The sequence below is a fragment of the Tupaia chinensis genome, unplaced genomic scaffold (assembly GCF_000334495.1).
Source record: "Tupaia chinensis unplaced genomic scaffold, TupChi_1.0 Scaffold000086_1, whole genome shotgun sequence".
In the NCBI taxonomy this organism is placed as follows: Eukaryota; Metazoa; Chordata; class Mammalia; order Scandentia; family Tupaiidae; genus Tupaia; species Tupaia belangeri.
In genome coordinates, this window is record NW_006159548.1 from 86,779 (window position 1) to 102,578 (window position 15,800).

The following is a 15,800-nucleotide window of genomic DNA, read 5'->3' on the forward strand; positions in this document are numbered from 1 at the left end:
AAAGTGGAAGGACAGCCCATGCTCCTGGATTGGAAGAATTACCATAATCAACATGGCAATTCTACCCAAATTAATCTACATGTTTAATGCAATTCCAATCAAAATACCAGAAATATTCTTCACAGATCTAGAAAAGACAATCATAGAATTTGTCTGGAATCATAAAAGATCTCATATTGCAAAAGCAATCTTGTGCAAGAAGAATGGAATAGGAGGCATATCACTCCCTGATCCCAAGATATACCATAAAGCTGCGATCATCAAAACAGCATGGTGTTGGCACAAAAACAGACATGTGGATCAATGGAATAGAATAGAGACCCTAGAAATAGCCCCCACAGTTTACAACCAACTGATTTTTGACAAAGGATATCAATCAATCCATTGGGAAAAGGAAAAACTCTTTAGTAAATGGTGCTGGAAAAACTGGGAATCCACCTGCAGAAAGATGAAACTGAACCCCTGTCTTTCACCATTAACAACAATCAACTCAAAATGGATCAAAGATCTGAACCCAAGACCTCAAACAATAAAACTACTGGTGGAAAATGCTGGGGAAACTCTGGGAGACATTGGAGTAGACAAAGACTTCTTAAATAAGACCCCCAAAGCACAGGCAATAATCCCTAAAATAGACAAGTGGGACTATATCAGACTAAGAAGTTTCTGCACAGCAAAGGACACGGTAACAAGTGTGAACCGACAACCCTCAGAATGGGAAAATATTTTTGTTAAATATGCTTCAGACAAGGGACTGATAACCAGAATACACAGGGAACTCAAGTGCCTTATGCAAAAAAAAAAAAAAAAAAAAGATTAACCCAATTAAAAGATGGGAAAATGAGCAGAACAAAAATCTCTCTAAGGAATATGCATGAACAGCCAAAAAGCATATGAGGAAATGCTCAACCACAGTAACAATGCAAATTCAATAGAAGAGAGATTAATTACATGAGTCTGAACTAGTGAAATAGAATTTTTTGACTTTATACTAAAGTATTACTGATTTCCCTTGATACTTTGATTTCCATATTTAAGGACTTTTATCTTCTCTTGACCTGTTGATAAGGTCATCTACTTACTATTTGAACTGAATCCTAACCTTTTTCCTGGCTTTAAGTCTTAAGCAAATTTCTCTTGATATTTTTTTGATTTTGATCTATTAAAGCTAAAACGTTTTTCAATATAAAAATACATTTAAAAATATATATTAATTCCCACTTAGTGGATACAGTAAACTATATAGCCCCAGAGAGGTACTACTTTATAGTATGTTGCCTTTACTCATGGAAGTTTATGCCAAAGTCAGACATGTGTCCTTAAATATGTACATATTAGCTGTGCTTGATATTAAAAGTTTTTAATTAAGGTCTTTAGTGAACCAATAACATTTCGGAAAAAAAAAGTATCTTAGAATTTTAAAGCAATGCAAATAAGGTAACAAAAATATATATTATTCACACATACATAATTCCTAAGTGATTAATGACCTTTACCTGTCTTGTAATTAAAAAAGTATTTTTACATCATATTCAACATTTGGCATGACTTTTCAGTATATAAACAAAAAATTAAAACACAACTTATACATCTATTTTTGTATCCATTTTTATCAACCTGTATGTAACAATTTAAAATTAATACTCTTTATTTTGTCCTCTGTTCCAGGTAGACTAATCATCTTTTGGTTTCTCCATGTCTTCTTTTCACTTATCATGGCCAGCTAGATCAATTGGTTAGAGCAGGGTACTAATCAGACATATTTCGGCAGTCAGTAAATTTTAAATATATTTCTTCCATTGAAAATGTATTAGAGAATGGATTTGTTTTGCATTTGAGATAAGAGTATCTTCCATGCTTAGAAATTAGAAGACATCACAAACAGATGAATGAATTGAAAAGTTGTGGCACATATACTCCATGGAATACTATTCAACCATAAAAAACAAGGCCCTGGAATTTGATAGAAATTGGATGAATATGGAGTATCTATTGCGGAGTGAAGCAAGTCAGGCTATGAAAGAGAGACATCGCATGTCTGCACTTAACATATACCGAATGTCTGAGCTCCATGGTAGAAACTGTAAGACTAGAAAACATGAAAGTAATAAAAATTCTACTGGACACTTAGAGACAAAGTGGAAAGAGAGTGAGAGAGGGGAACAGCATAGGAAAGTTGGGGGAAAAATGGAGAGGTAAGACACTTGTGGGATACAGATAAGGTTTATTATCTGTTGATGAGGTTGTGTGTGGTGGTCTCAAATGGGCTGGACTAAGGTGTATATCATGCTGGGTGAAGTGTCTTCACAATCTAAATGATGTACAGCGATTTAATGTATGAATAATAATAAAAAATATATGAATAAAAAAAGAAGACATAAGAACAATCAAAAGTGAATTTGACATGAGTCATTCATTAATCTTTAAATAACATTTGTATTGTTTTATACAAATAACTGTGGGGATATTTAAATATAGCACAGATGATTCACTTAATTATTCTAAAACATCTGACCCAAAACTAAAATCTTAGCTTTACTTGTGGAATCCAATTTAAAGAAAAATAATTTAGTTAAGAGTCTTTTATGTGTGTTTGCTATCTTTACACTAAATTTGCAAATAATTAAAATTCTAGAAACTATTACATTTTACCATTGAATTACACACTGTCCTCTTTTATCTCTAAATCAATTGCTTTATTATGTACCAAAATATTTAATCTTTCATAATATTTACATTATTTAAATTTAAAATACAACTTTTAAATTTAAAATAAATAGTTATAAGGCATACGTGTGGACCAGTAAAAGACAGAGACAAGGAAAGTAAGAAATCACCCCCCAAGAGGAAATGACCACATCAATCTCTTTTTCTCCATTCTCCTCTTCAGATTTTAGACATGCATGCACAAGTGCCCAGAGTGTTTTTCAAGCTGCTAGGTCCAGGACTTGAATACACAGTTGACCATGTGGAATCCAGATGTCTTAACAACCATATTACTAAGCTGGCCCCGATTTTTTAATTTTAGTTTTTAAAGAACATTTTATTCTGAGAGTGATCAAGTGTACATGTATGTGATCCAGAGAGAAAAAGAGAAAAAGGAGAGAGAGAGAAAGAAGCTCTTAACAGGATCTGATCACACTGCAAATTCCTTCACCTAGCTCTCTGGGTTTTCAGGATATCCAGCACAGATGCATCCAGCATGGTTTCCCATCAACTAGGGATCTGAACCTGAGGTCAGCCATGTGGCTTCAAGACCAACAATTTACTATGGGACACCTACACAATTGAAGCTGGATCCAAAAGTAGAATTAAATAATCATTTTTAGAAAAGCATTTAATAAATAGTGACTCAATTTTATTATCCCCACTTTCTCCATTTGTTAGGGAAGAAGTAAACTTTGATAAGACAGTTTTGGGTTTTTATGTATATTTGTTTTCTATTTTGACATATAATTGTCGAAATATAGTACATGGTGTTCACAGCATCATTTGTTTCATTTCAATCATCCCATGCTTGGTTTACTCCAGCATGCTTTTCTGTTGTGATAGTCACACATACCTAGGCTAATGCTGGGGTTGACCTCTAATGGAACCTTTTGCTTCTTAGTTACCTTAACATCCTAATCTTCTACTGTAAAACCACTTAATTAATTTTAATTTTAGTATTTGGCTAGGACTTAGGCATTATTTTCATTTTCATAACATGATGTCAAAATTGACACTTTTTGGAGAAACAAATAGATTTAATGTATTGAAATATTGGGGCCAGGTGAGGGAGTAGCAGTAATGTTGCTGGACTCCCACATGGCTGCCTGCAGTTAAAGCCCCGGCCCCAGTGGCTGAATACTCACCCAGGTGCATGTGCGGACGTGCCCACTGTGCCAGAGGAGAATAGAAGAGAAAGGACTGGAGAATAGTCTTCCCCCTGGGAAGTCATTTCCTACTTTCTCTCTCACTGTCTCTATTTCTCTGTCTCTCTCTGGCAAGTTCACGCACCCTAAGGTGAAAAACCTCTAAATAAATAAATAAATATCACAGCACACTCTACAGAAACAATCGACTCTGAACACTTCTATTCAGCCTGTCTGACAAAGAGTCCCATCTTAAGCAAAAGGTTTTATATTCATGTATAATCGGAAAGAATGTTTTAGCCTAAGCTTTGCTAAAATATATTGAAAGTATATATGAAGATGTTTATCAAGTAAGACACATTCTCACTCATGAGACAATTTTTTAAATTAATGAGCCCTATCAGGATTTGAACTAGAGTTCAGGGTCTCAATTCTTCTGATTTAACAACAGAGTCAAAGGATAGAGGACAATATGTGGACTGTAGAGGGATTGGGTTCCATTCTCTTTTTGTGGTGAGACTTCCTAGAAATGTTTTGTTTCCTGGACTAGATATCTTGTATCTACTTTTATAATTATTACCTTTACATTTAAATTTATTTGGAAGTTGTAGGTTTTTTTTTTTAACTTTTTTTTTGAGAGGTTTTTGCTATAGGGCATGTGACCTCACCAGAAAGACTGAGAGAGATAGAGAGACAGAAAGCAAAAAAATATCCCCCAGGGGGACGACCCAATGCAATCCCTCTCTGTCTGGTGATCGCATGCGCCCTATAGCATAAAATAAACTTCTCCAAATAAATAAAGAAATAAATAAAGAAATTATGGGCAATCTTGAGGCATTATTCCCTTCTATAATAAGAAATGAGGCAAATAAAGCTCTACTAGCTGCGTTTTTCTGTTTTGTCAGATTAACATTTGGAATGCCTTCACTAGTCAAGACCACAAATGACAAAGCAGTTTCATATACTTATGTTTAACTTAAGTACACGCATACTTTATCTACAACACTACATGCTAAGAATAAAATAGTACTATTTGTACAACATATTCAACATTTGGAGTGATTTTACATAATTTAAAACTATATAAATGAAAATTAGAGCCAACTTACAAATCGATTTTTTTATTCATTTTTATCTCCTTGTATATAACAATTTAAACTACTGGTGCTTAACAAGTTTTAACGTTTTAATATTTTTTTCATACACTTGCCACCCTACTCCATTTATTTTGACTCTTGTTCTCTGCTGGTTGCTATATATCATGTAGCAAATTGTTCAGGTGAGGTTTTAGGTTGATAGAATAAATTGACAAAGTATACAAACCTTGGTTCTAAATTGTTTGCCTTTAATACTCTGTATGTTATGTTCTAACCTTTAGAGTTGCAAGAGAAAAATATGAGATCAGCCTGACTTTTGTTTTACTGCTAACCTGTTTTTTTCCTATATGGATATTTGTAAATTTTTTTTTCCTTGAAATTTAAAAACGTTCCAAGGATGTCTACTTGTTGCTATCTTTTAGCAAAATTTTAATGGTACTCATGAGGTTTTTCATTTTGTAGATCAAGTTTGTCTTTCATTTTTGGGAAATTTACTACAATCAGTTCATTAATAATTTTTTTTTTTCTTTTTAGGAGAGGTTTTGCTATAGGACATGTGCGCTTGCCAGAAAGACAGAGAGAGATAGAGAGACAGAAAGTGAGAAATCACCCCCCCAGGGAGGATGGCCACACCGCAGTCCCTTCTACTCCATTCTCCTCTTGGGATCTTGGGCACGCATGCACACGTGCCCTGCATGAGTTTAAACCACTGGGTCCGGGACTCGAACCATGGTCAACTACATGGGAGTCCAGCGACATAGCCATTATGCTAACTGCTGGTCCCAGTTCATTAATAATTGTTTCAGTTCCTTATGGCATCCTCTGTTCCAGGTACTCTAATTATGTGTAATTGTATCTCTTGGTCTCTCCTTGCTTCTTTTCTCTTTTCATAGCCGGTTAGCTCAATTGGTTAGAGAGTATTTCTAATCAGACATATGTCAATAGTTAGTAAGATTTAAATATATTTCCTCCATTGAGAATGTATGAGAGAATGAATTTGTTTTACCCATGAGATGAGAGTATCTGCCATGCTTAGATATTAGAAGACATAAAAACAATTAAAATTGAATTTGACATGAGTCATTCATTAATCTTAAATTTTTTTTTTTACAAAAATAATTACTGATAAGAATATTTAAATATAGCACCAATTATTCACTTAATCAATATTTCCTAAAATACCTGAAACAAAATTTAAAAATTAGTTATATTTATGGGATATAGTCTAAAAACAAATAATGTAGTTATGAGTCTTTTCTATGCTATCCCTAACTTTACACTACCCAAAGAATCACCCAGAGGTATTGTTAAGTGCTTATTCCTTGTGTAAACTCAAGAGTAGAATTCAGCAAATTTGAAGAAGGGGAGAATTTGCATTTCTAAAGTGATGCCAAGCTATGCTGATTCAGATGGTCTTAGATTTCACACTCAGTAAGAATGATTTGGCTACATGATTTGCCTACACTTTACAGATGAGAAATGTTATCATTCAATACTAAAAAGGTACTGAACATTGGCAAGTTTTTCAACTGATTTATAAGTAAAATACTCAAATCAATTGAACAAAGTAAAAGTACAATTTTTAAATCAAGAACAAATTGTTATAAGGAGTATGTGCTTACTGGGGAGAGACAGAGACTGAGAAAGTGAGAAAGAAGCCCCTCAGTGGAGACGACCACATACCAATCCCTTTCCCTCAATTCTCTTGGGATATTTGACATGCATGCACAAGCGCCTGGTGTCTTTCACGCTGCTGTGTCCAGTACTTGAATGCATAGTTGACCATATGGGATACAAATGCCTTAACCAATACATCACCTGGCTGGCCACAATTTTATAATTCTCATTTTTTAAAGACTGTTTTATTCATGAGAGTGATCAAGAGCACATACATGTGATACAGAGAGAAAAAGACAGAGACAAAGGAGAGAGAGAGAGAAAGAGGAAGACACACTTAACAGGATCTGCTCACACTGCAAATCCCCTTGGCTAGCTCTCTGGGTTTTTTGGATATCCAGCATGGTTTCCTGTCAACTAGAGATCTCAACCTGTGGTCAGCCATGTGACTTCAAGACCAGCAATTTAGTATGGGCCACCTCCACAACTGAAGCTGGATCCAAAAGTAGAATTTAAATAACAGTTGGTAGGAAAAGCATTTAATAAATAATGACTTCAATTTTATTATGTCCGTTTTATTAGTTGTATTATATATGTCTTTTTTTCTTCTTCTTTTCTGTCTTCCAATATGGTATGAGGGTTTTCTGTGTTGATATGTTTTGAATATTTTTTTAAATATACTTGTAACTTGTAAGGCTTTTCTTTATGTACACCATGACATTTACATGAAAGAGCTTATCCTTATAACAAAGTACTATAAGCTGATAACAATATGCCTTTACTACATTTAAAAAACCTCTACAAATTGACCCCCAATGTACAGTCTTCAATCTTGTCACATCAAAATATAACTTGCTTTGTAATTTGTATCTCATCACAATTTATTATAGTATTTCTTTTTACTTTTCAGGTTTTTTATCATGTGACATATTTTTGCTATTTAGTACAAGCCTAGGATTCTGGATTGGCGACCTTGTACCAATTCTTTTTTTTTTCAATCTTTTTGCAGTTTAAGTTCTTATGTTCTTTTTCTTAATTTATTTTTATATTACATTTAATCACATATATATTTACAGTGTATTACATTTCATTTTTGGTGTAAGGTTATGGGTCACATCTTGTGCTTTGAACTCTGAAGTATGATTCACTGTCTTGCATGGGGCTGGGGAAACGACTAACAGGGTTTGGTCAACTGCTGATTCCTCTGCTTTGGTCCTGTGATCATCCCTAACTTGGGAAGTTACAGGTTTTCTTCTCTGGCTGGAAAGTTACTCTCATATGTAATCTATAGTTGGGCAGTATCATATGATTGGCTCTGAACCTAAGTGAGCTCTCTAGGGTGAATTCTGAACCACACAGGTAGACAGGGTCAGAGGTTGTGCTCCATAGAAGTTTATGGACTTGGGCTTGCTCTCTTGCCTTAAAAAGAATACCAAGGTGTGGTGGAGTCACCACTCTACAGCTATTGGTGGGTTTGCCTAGATTCTCCCTCTCTGGGTAAACAATGAACAACTGTTGATTCTAGACCTATAAGACAACAAGAGCACCCAGGGTATGTGGGAAGCTGGCTATGAATTTTAATTTAGAAGATCCATGGATAGGATGGTCTCAAGCATGGCCCTATGGGCTTGTTTCTCTGGTATGGCACCTTCATTGACTGTAATGCACAGCAACCTCCAAAACCTGCCTGCTGATCTCTGTGAGATTTACCCACATTCTCTGTTTCTGACACTAGGTATTCCAGTCTTGCTTATGTTCCACTTTCCTGTGAGATGAGACTGGAGTGAGACTTGGGAAAAGGTCCGAAGATGGTGTGAATCTGAAGGTTTACCTTCTACTAATTGTCTGCTCTGGAGGAGGAAAAGGAATGTCCACCACAAGCATCTCTTTAAGTAGTTGTTTATCTGTTACTTTCTGAAAACACCAATTCAATGCCACATCTGTGACATACCAATTGAAAATGAATGACCATGGCCTTTTCAAAGAGCATGGTATTTAGATATAAAGGATATTTATTTTAGCTAATTATAAACTACCAAGACCTGTTCTGGTCCATCACTCTTTTAAAACAATCTGTTGTGCCTGGAGTATGAACCCATAAATAACACATGAAGGTCCATTCAGCAGTTACACTCCCATGTTGTTCTTGGCCACTCTTGTACATAATCAGCATGCTTCTCGACTACTGAAGTAGAAAATAATGGGCATAATAATGCCTACATTTTGATGTTCCAATTTGAAATATACAGGAGTTAAGTTTAACTATAGTTTTTAAAACTGGATATTAACATCTATCTGTTTTTATTCCTTCTATTAATAGTTTGTTGTTTAGGTAAAGCCAACTTGCTTTTTGAAAATTATTTTTTGTTAACAAGGAAATCATATATCCATCAGAACAGTGGCCTTAATTGTGGTTAATGAATTAATAAAAATATAAATGAAGCAAGAAAGTAACAAAAGAGAGAATTGAAAAACAAAGAAACTATTTGACACTTTGAAAGTAACTAAAGGAGAGTTTGTTTTGAAAAATCAGACATATTTCAATAGTTAGTAAGCTTTATACAGATTTCCGCCAGTGAGAATATACTAGAGAACGGATTTGTGTTGCACACGAGAAAGACAATATACTTGCCATGCTTAGACTCAGAAGACATAAGAACAATTTAAATTGAATTTCAAATAGTTATTCATTTATCTTTAGCTAACATTTATATGATGTTTTTTATTACCAACAGAAGAAATATAATTAACTGGTGGACGCATTTAACCATCACACGGAAGATTTGCCTAATCAATATGTCCTAAATACCAGACACAAAATTAAATTGTTACTTCTAGTTAAGGGATCTATTTAAAGACAAATAATGCAGTTATGAGGGTTTATATTTTAGGTTTTTAAATTTATTATTTCAGTTTCTTTTTTGGGGGGTGGGGGGTAGGGAGAGGTTTTTGTTATAGGGCACATGCACTTGCCAAAAAGACAGAGAGAGAGACAGAGAAGGAGAAAGTGAGAAATCAACCCTCAGTGGGGATGGCCATAACACACAATCCCTTCTTCTCCATTCTCCTCTTAGGATCTTGGGCATGCACACACGCATGTCCAGCTTGAGTTTAATCCACTGGGTCCTGGACTCGACCTTCAGTCAACTACATGGGAGTCCAGCAATACAGCCATTATACCAACTGCTGGTCCCTTATTTCAATTTCTTTTATACAATCAATCACATATGTCATTTAGCTTGTAAAGTGAATGTTCCAACGAGAATATATATCTCACAAGTCCAGTTGGGAATAATAGACATGTTATTGTCAAAAGTAATAACCCATCGCTTTGTCCCATAAATGTCTTACACACTTTCACTAACATTACAGTATACAAAGAATCACCTGGAAATATTGTTAAGATATTAATAGTGGTGTAAATTCAAGATTAGAATTTAGCAAATTTTAAAGGGGACTAATAACTTGCATCACCTAATACGTTGCCATGAGATGCCAATTCACATGGTCTCAGATGATACCTCTGAGTAACAATGATTTGACTGTATAATTTGTCTAAACTTTACAAATGAGAAATATGTTATCATACAATACCAAATGTTTCTAAATCTTGATAATGATTTTTATCCATTTTTATGATTTAAAATGCAATTCAATGGAACAAGGTAAAAGAACAATTTTTAAATTTTTGAAAATAATTTCTTATGAGCCACGTAGCTCACCGGGAAAAGACAGAAAAGTAGAGAAAGGAAAAGTGAAAAAACACTCTCACTAGGAATAACCTAACCACGCCATAATCCCTTCTATTCCATTCTCCTCTTTGAATTGTGTGCATGCAAACAGCCACATTTGGAGTGGTTTTCAAGCTGCCAAGTAGGACTGGAACAATGCAGTTGATTTCCAAAAGCCTTAACCACCATGCCACCTCACTGACCTCAACTTTTTTATTTTTATTTTTTACAGACTATTTTATTCATGATAGTAGTCAAGTGCATATGCAACTGATAAAGACAGAGAAAGAGAGACAGGAAGAAGGACACTATTTTATTTATTTATTTATTTTTTTTTTTGGAGAGGTTTTTGTTATAGGGCATGTTTGCTTGCCAGAGAGACAGAGAGACAGAAAGCAAGAAATTGCCCCCCCAGGGAGGATGGCCACTCTGCAATCCCTTCTCCTCCATTTTCCTTTCGGGTTCTTGGGCATGCACGCACATGCACCCAGCATGAGTTTAAGCCGCTGGGTCCAGGACTCGAACCACGGTTGACTACATGGGAGTCCAGCGACATAGCCATTATGCTAACTGCTGGTCCCAGAAAGGCACTATTAACAAAGTCTGATCCAATTGTAATTCCCGTCACCTTCCTCCATATTGTCAGGATCTCGAACACAGACACATTCAGCACAATTTCATGTTAACCAGGGTTCTGAACCTGAGGTCAACCGTGTAGTATCCAATACCACAATTTAGTATGGTTCCTACATAATTGAAGCTGGGTCAAAAAATAGAGGTTAATAATAATTTCTAGAAAAAATAATTTAAAGATCTTTGATTGCATTATGCCCATTACCTCTTTAGACTAGTGAAGAGATAAAATTTTGATAAGACAGGATATTTTGACATGTATTTGTTTTCCATTTTGACTTAGATTTTTTGAAATAGAGTACCTGGTTTTCTACAGCATCATTTCAGTTTAAGCATTTTTATGCTTGGTTGACTTTAGCGTGCCTTTCCGCTGTGGTATTTGCACCTGCCTAGACTAACAAAAGGCGTGACATTTGATGAGTTATTTTCTTTCCTGTTAACCTTATCTTCACAATCTTTTATTGTAAAATCACTTCACTAATTTTATCTTTGATATTTGTAGAGACAGATTTTAGATATTATTTACGCTTTCATGACATAATGTCATCATTTTTATTACTTAGAAAAACAAATAGGGGATTTCAGTGTTTTTAAATCTGCAGTCCTCTGAGGAGGCACATCATCTCTGAACACTTCTGTTCAACTTCATTGACTCTTAGTCTCATCTTGGGCTAAAGGTAATATATTCATGTACAATCCAATATGATATATAAGCCTAATATTTGCTAAAATCAGATGAAAAACATTTATAAAATGATATATCAACTATGGACTATTTTTCATTTAAAAATTACTTAAAAGAAATGATGACCCAAATCAGGGTCTGAAGTTGAGTTTAGGATCTTCCTCTGAGTTGATTTCAGCAATTAATGTATAAAATAAGCAATGTGAAATATGAAGAGGATGTCTTCTATCCTCTCTTTGTAGTGGGATTTTCTAGAATTTTTTTGTTATTTTGACTAGATTTCTGATACACATTTTCTTCTTTTGTGTGTATGTATGTGTTTGTCATAGGGTGCATGAGCTTTCTGGAGAGAGACAGAGGGACAGTGAAAGGGAGAGTGAGACATCAACTCACAGAGGAAATGGTCACGCTGCAATCCTTTTCTTTCCATTCCCCTCATGAGATTTTGAAAATACAAACACACACATGTGCCTGGCTTGGTTTTCAATCCACCATGTCTAGGACTTCAACAACAGTAGGCCCTGAGGGACACCAATGCCTTAACCACCATGCCTCTTGCTGGAGCATATATACATTTTCTTTTTTTTTTTTTAGAGGTTTTTGCTATAGGGCTCGTGCGCTTGCCAGACAGAGAGACATAGAGACAGAAAGCGAGAAATCACCCCCCAGAGGGAATGGCCACGCCACAATCCCTTCTCCTCCATTCTCCTCTTGGGATCTTGGGCATGCATGCACACGTGCCCAGCCTGAGTTGTAAGCCACCAGGTTCAGGATGTGAACCATGGTCGACTACATGAGAGTACATCGACATAGCCATTACACTAACTGCTAGTCCCTATATACATTTTCTTAACAATTATGTATACATTTAAACTGACTAGAGCTTCCAATTTGCAGTAAAATAGCAGTTTTCTTTTTTGACAAGCAAATGGAAGAATGATTGTGTTACTGTTTTTTCACGTGTTTTCCCAGGACTCAACCAAATATGAAGTTCCTTGCCTTTGCCGTCTTCATCATGGCTCTCATAGTCTCCATGATTGTAAGTATATGAGGAAATATTGAATAATATGTTTTTAGTAACTAGACAAAGAATCTGTCCTCTTTCCTGTGCTCTAGCCCATAATTTTACTTTCCTAAAAAAGGGTTTCTAAGTTTTAATGTTTTTGTATGGATATTTTCCTTGAACCAAACTATACATGTTCATTAAGGAATTAGAATATATCTTCACTATGCATGCACAGGCACTCAAATGTAATTAGCTTAATGTAACAGTAAAAATAAATGAATTTAAGAGAGCTCCAGAAGGGTTTTCACTGAGATATGATAATACGTCTTTAAATATAAAAACCTATAGACAGATTGAAGCTAGAGGTCAGGTCAGAGTACAAGATACATTAAACTGAAACTCAAGTAGTTTGTGACATCAAATTGAGATTTTTCAAGGCATTTCTCATACAACCAATGTACAGTGATTTTAGTCTTTCTATTAATAAAGCTGGTATTCCTTAAACTTTTTTAAAAAATATATCCCTACAGATGTAACCAATGGCAAGAGCTCCCAACTTTAATAATATTCACTAATGTGTGTCACTAGATATAGCCCTTGACCTCTCTGTAACTTTTTTTTCACCTTTTTTATTTGTATTTATTTATTTACATTCATTTACTATACATCATTATAGCATACAAAATGAGATTTTCCATTCAGAATACCCTGTATATTGGCTCAATCAAGCACATCGATATATGTGTTATCATCAATAAATAATTTTCCATTTCTTGTTTCCTGTATATTTTGCTTTTATCCCTCATCCTTGATTCCCTATCTCTCTCCCTCTGCCACCTCCCACCCTCCTCCCACACTGTCTCTGATATCCATGGTTGCTTTCTATGCCTTTTCAACTCCACATTTTATTGATTCATAAGCTCTTAATTTTCTAACTTCTTTCTTTTTTATTTATTATCATCATAATCTTTTTATATTACATTGAATCACATATAACCTTACAGTATATTACATTTCATTTTCCAGAAGGAATACCATGCTTGTCAGTCAATACAGAGACATTAAAATCCCCATTTCATCATCTGTAACTCTTTCTTCTTCCTCCTCCTTCTGCTCCTCCTCCTATTTGTAGCTAGTTACTAGGAAATTCACCTCGTAAAAATGATGATACTTTACATAGCATGTTCTAGTGGATATTTCAGAAAACAAATTATGTGACAATGTCAGCACAATATTTTGTTATGAAAGGACAGTTTGAAAAAAAATCTAAGATCAGGGACCAGCAGTTAGCGTAATGGCTACGTCACTGGACTCCCATAGAGTCCACGGTGGTTCGCGTCCCGGACCCGGTGGCTTAAAACTCACACCAGGTGCATGTACGTGCGTGCCCAATATCCCAAGAGGAGAATGAAGGAGAAGGGACTGTGGCATGGCCATCCCCCATGGGGGGTGATTTCTCGCTTTCTGTCTCTCTGTCTGTCTCTGTCTGTCTGGCAAGCACACGCGCCTATAGTGAAAAACTCGGAAAAAAAAAAAAGAAAATCTAAGATCAGAGAACAAACATAATTCTGAACTCTATATGGAAATCAAATATTTGAATATGAGTAGCTTTTAAGCTAATTAAAATGATCCCTATAAAAGACAAATGCAGCAATTAACTGTGCAATTTTAGTTTCTCTTTTATGCTGATAATGATCTTTCAGATGCAAAAGAAATGTGGATCAAAGATAATTGATATTGAATAAAGAAAGTTAATCTTTAGAACAATCTTATTTTCTCATTTTAAAGTTTTCACTAAGGAAAAATAGCTAGGCTATCATGTACCAAAGCCTTTCAACCATTTCTTTTAGTCATGATTATGATAATAAAGGGCATTTCTGTACTTTGTATTCAATTATAAAATTAAGATGTTAATAGTTCTACTTCTTTCTTTTCTTTTCAAAGGGAGCTGATTATTCAGAAAAGGTAAGAAACTGTCACTCATTGAAATAATGAGAGGCAAACATGTATTGAATTTTTAATTTCTTCTTTATTTTTAATAGACACACTACGGACACAGAGTAAAAGATCATCGTGTGAGTATTCCCTTTAGAATGTATGGCCCAACTACATTTTCTCCTCTGAACATTACTTTCACAAGTATAATCAGTATCTCTGAAATATTGGGTTCACTGGGAATGTCATAATGCATTTTTGCATAATAAATTACTTCATGACTTTCTCGACGACCTTACATATCTATATCCTGATGGCTTTCCTACACACTGATTTTCCTTCTAAAATATACACTATTAACAACCCAATTATCTCGAGTTATGACAGCATTGAAGTGGAAACTCATAATGTTACACTGGGCAAGCCAGTTATTCAATCAAAACTTAAGTATCTTTGTATCTTTCCACATCACAGAATAGACTGGTTAAATCTATAAGTTACTAGATATGACCTATGTATAGTGGAGCACAGACATGTATAATGTGCTCAGTTTCCCCGTTCTGGTTTCGTAGGGTAATAAAATTTTTATATTAAATGACCATGATAAGGAAGATCAAAAGTTTTGATTATAAAATATTTCACTTAAAGTATCATATCCATGATGTCTCATACTTTTTTTAATACAGCAAGTTAATCATTGGAGAGGTTTTTTTTTTTGCTATAGGGCGCATGCACTTGCCAGACAGACAGAGACAGAGAGACAGAAAGCGAGAAATCACCCCCCAGGGGGGATGGTCATGCCACAATCCCTTCTCCTCCATTCTCCTCTCGGGATCATGGGCACGCACGCACACGCACCCAGCGTGAGTTTTAAGCCACCGGGTCCGGGACAGAACTGCGGTCAACTACGTGGGAGTCTAGCGACATAACCATTACGCTAACTGCTGGTTCCCAATACAGCAAGTTAATCTTTAGAACACTCTCATTTTCTCATTTTAAAGTTGTCACTAAGGAAAAATAGCTGGGCTATCATGTACCAAAGCCTTTCAACCATTCCTTTTAGTCATGATTATGATAATAAAGGGCATTTCTGTACTTTGTATTCAATTATAAAATTAAGATGTTAATAGTTCTACTCCTTTCTTTTCTTTTCAAAGGGAGCTGATTCTTCAGAAAAGGTAAGAAACTGTCACTCGTTGAAATAATGAGAGGCAAACATGTATTGAATTTTTAATTTCTTCT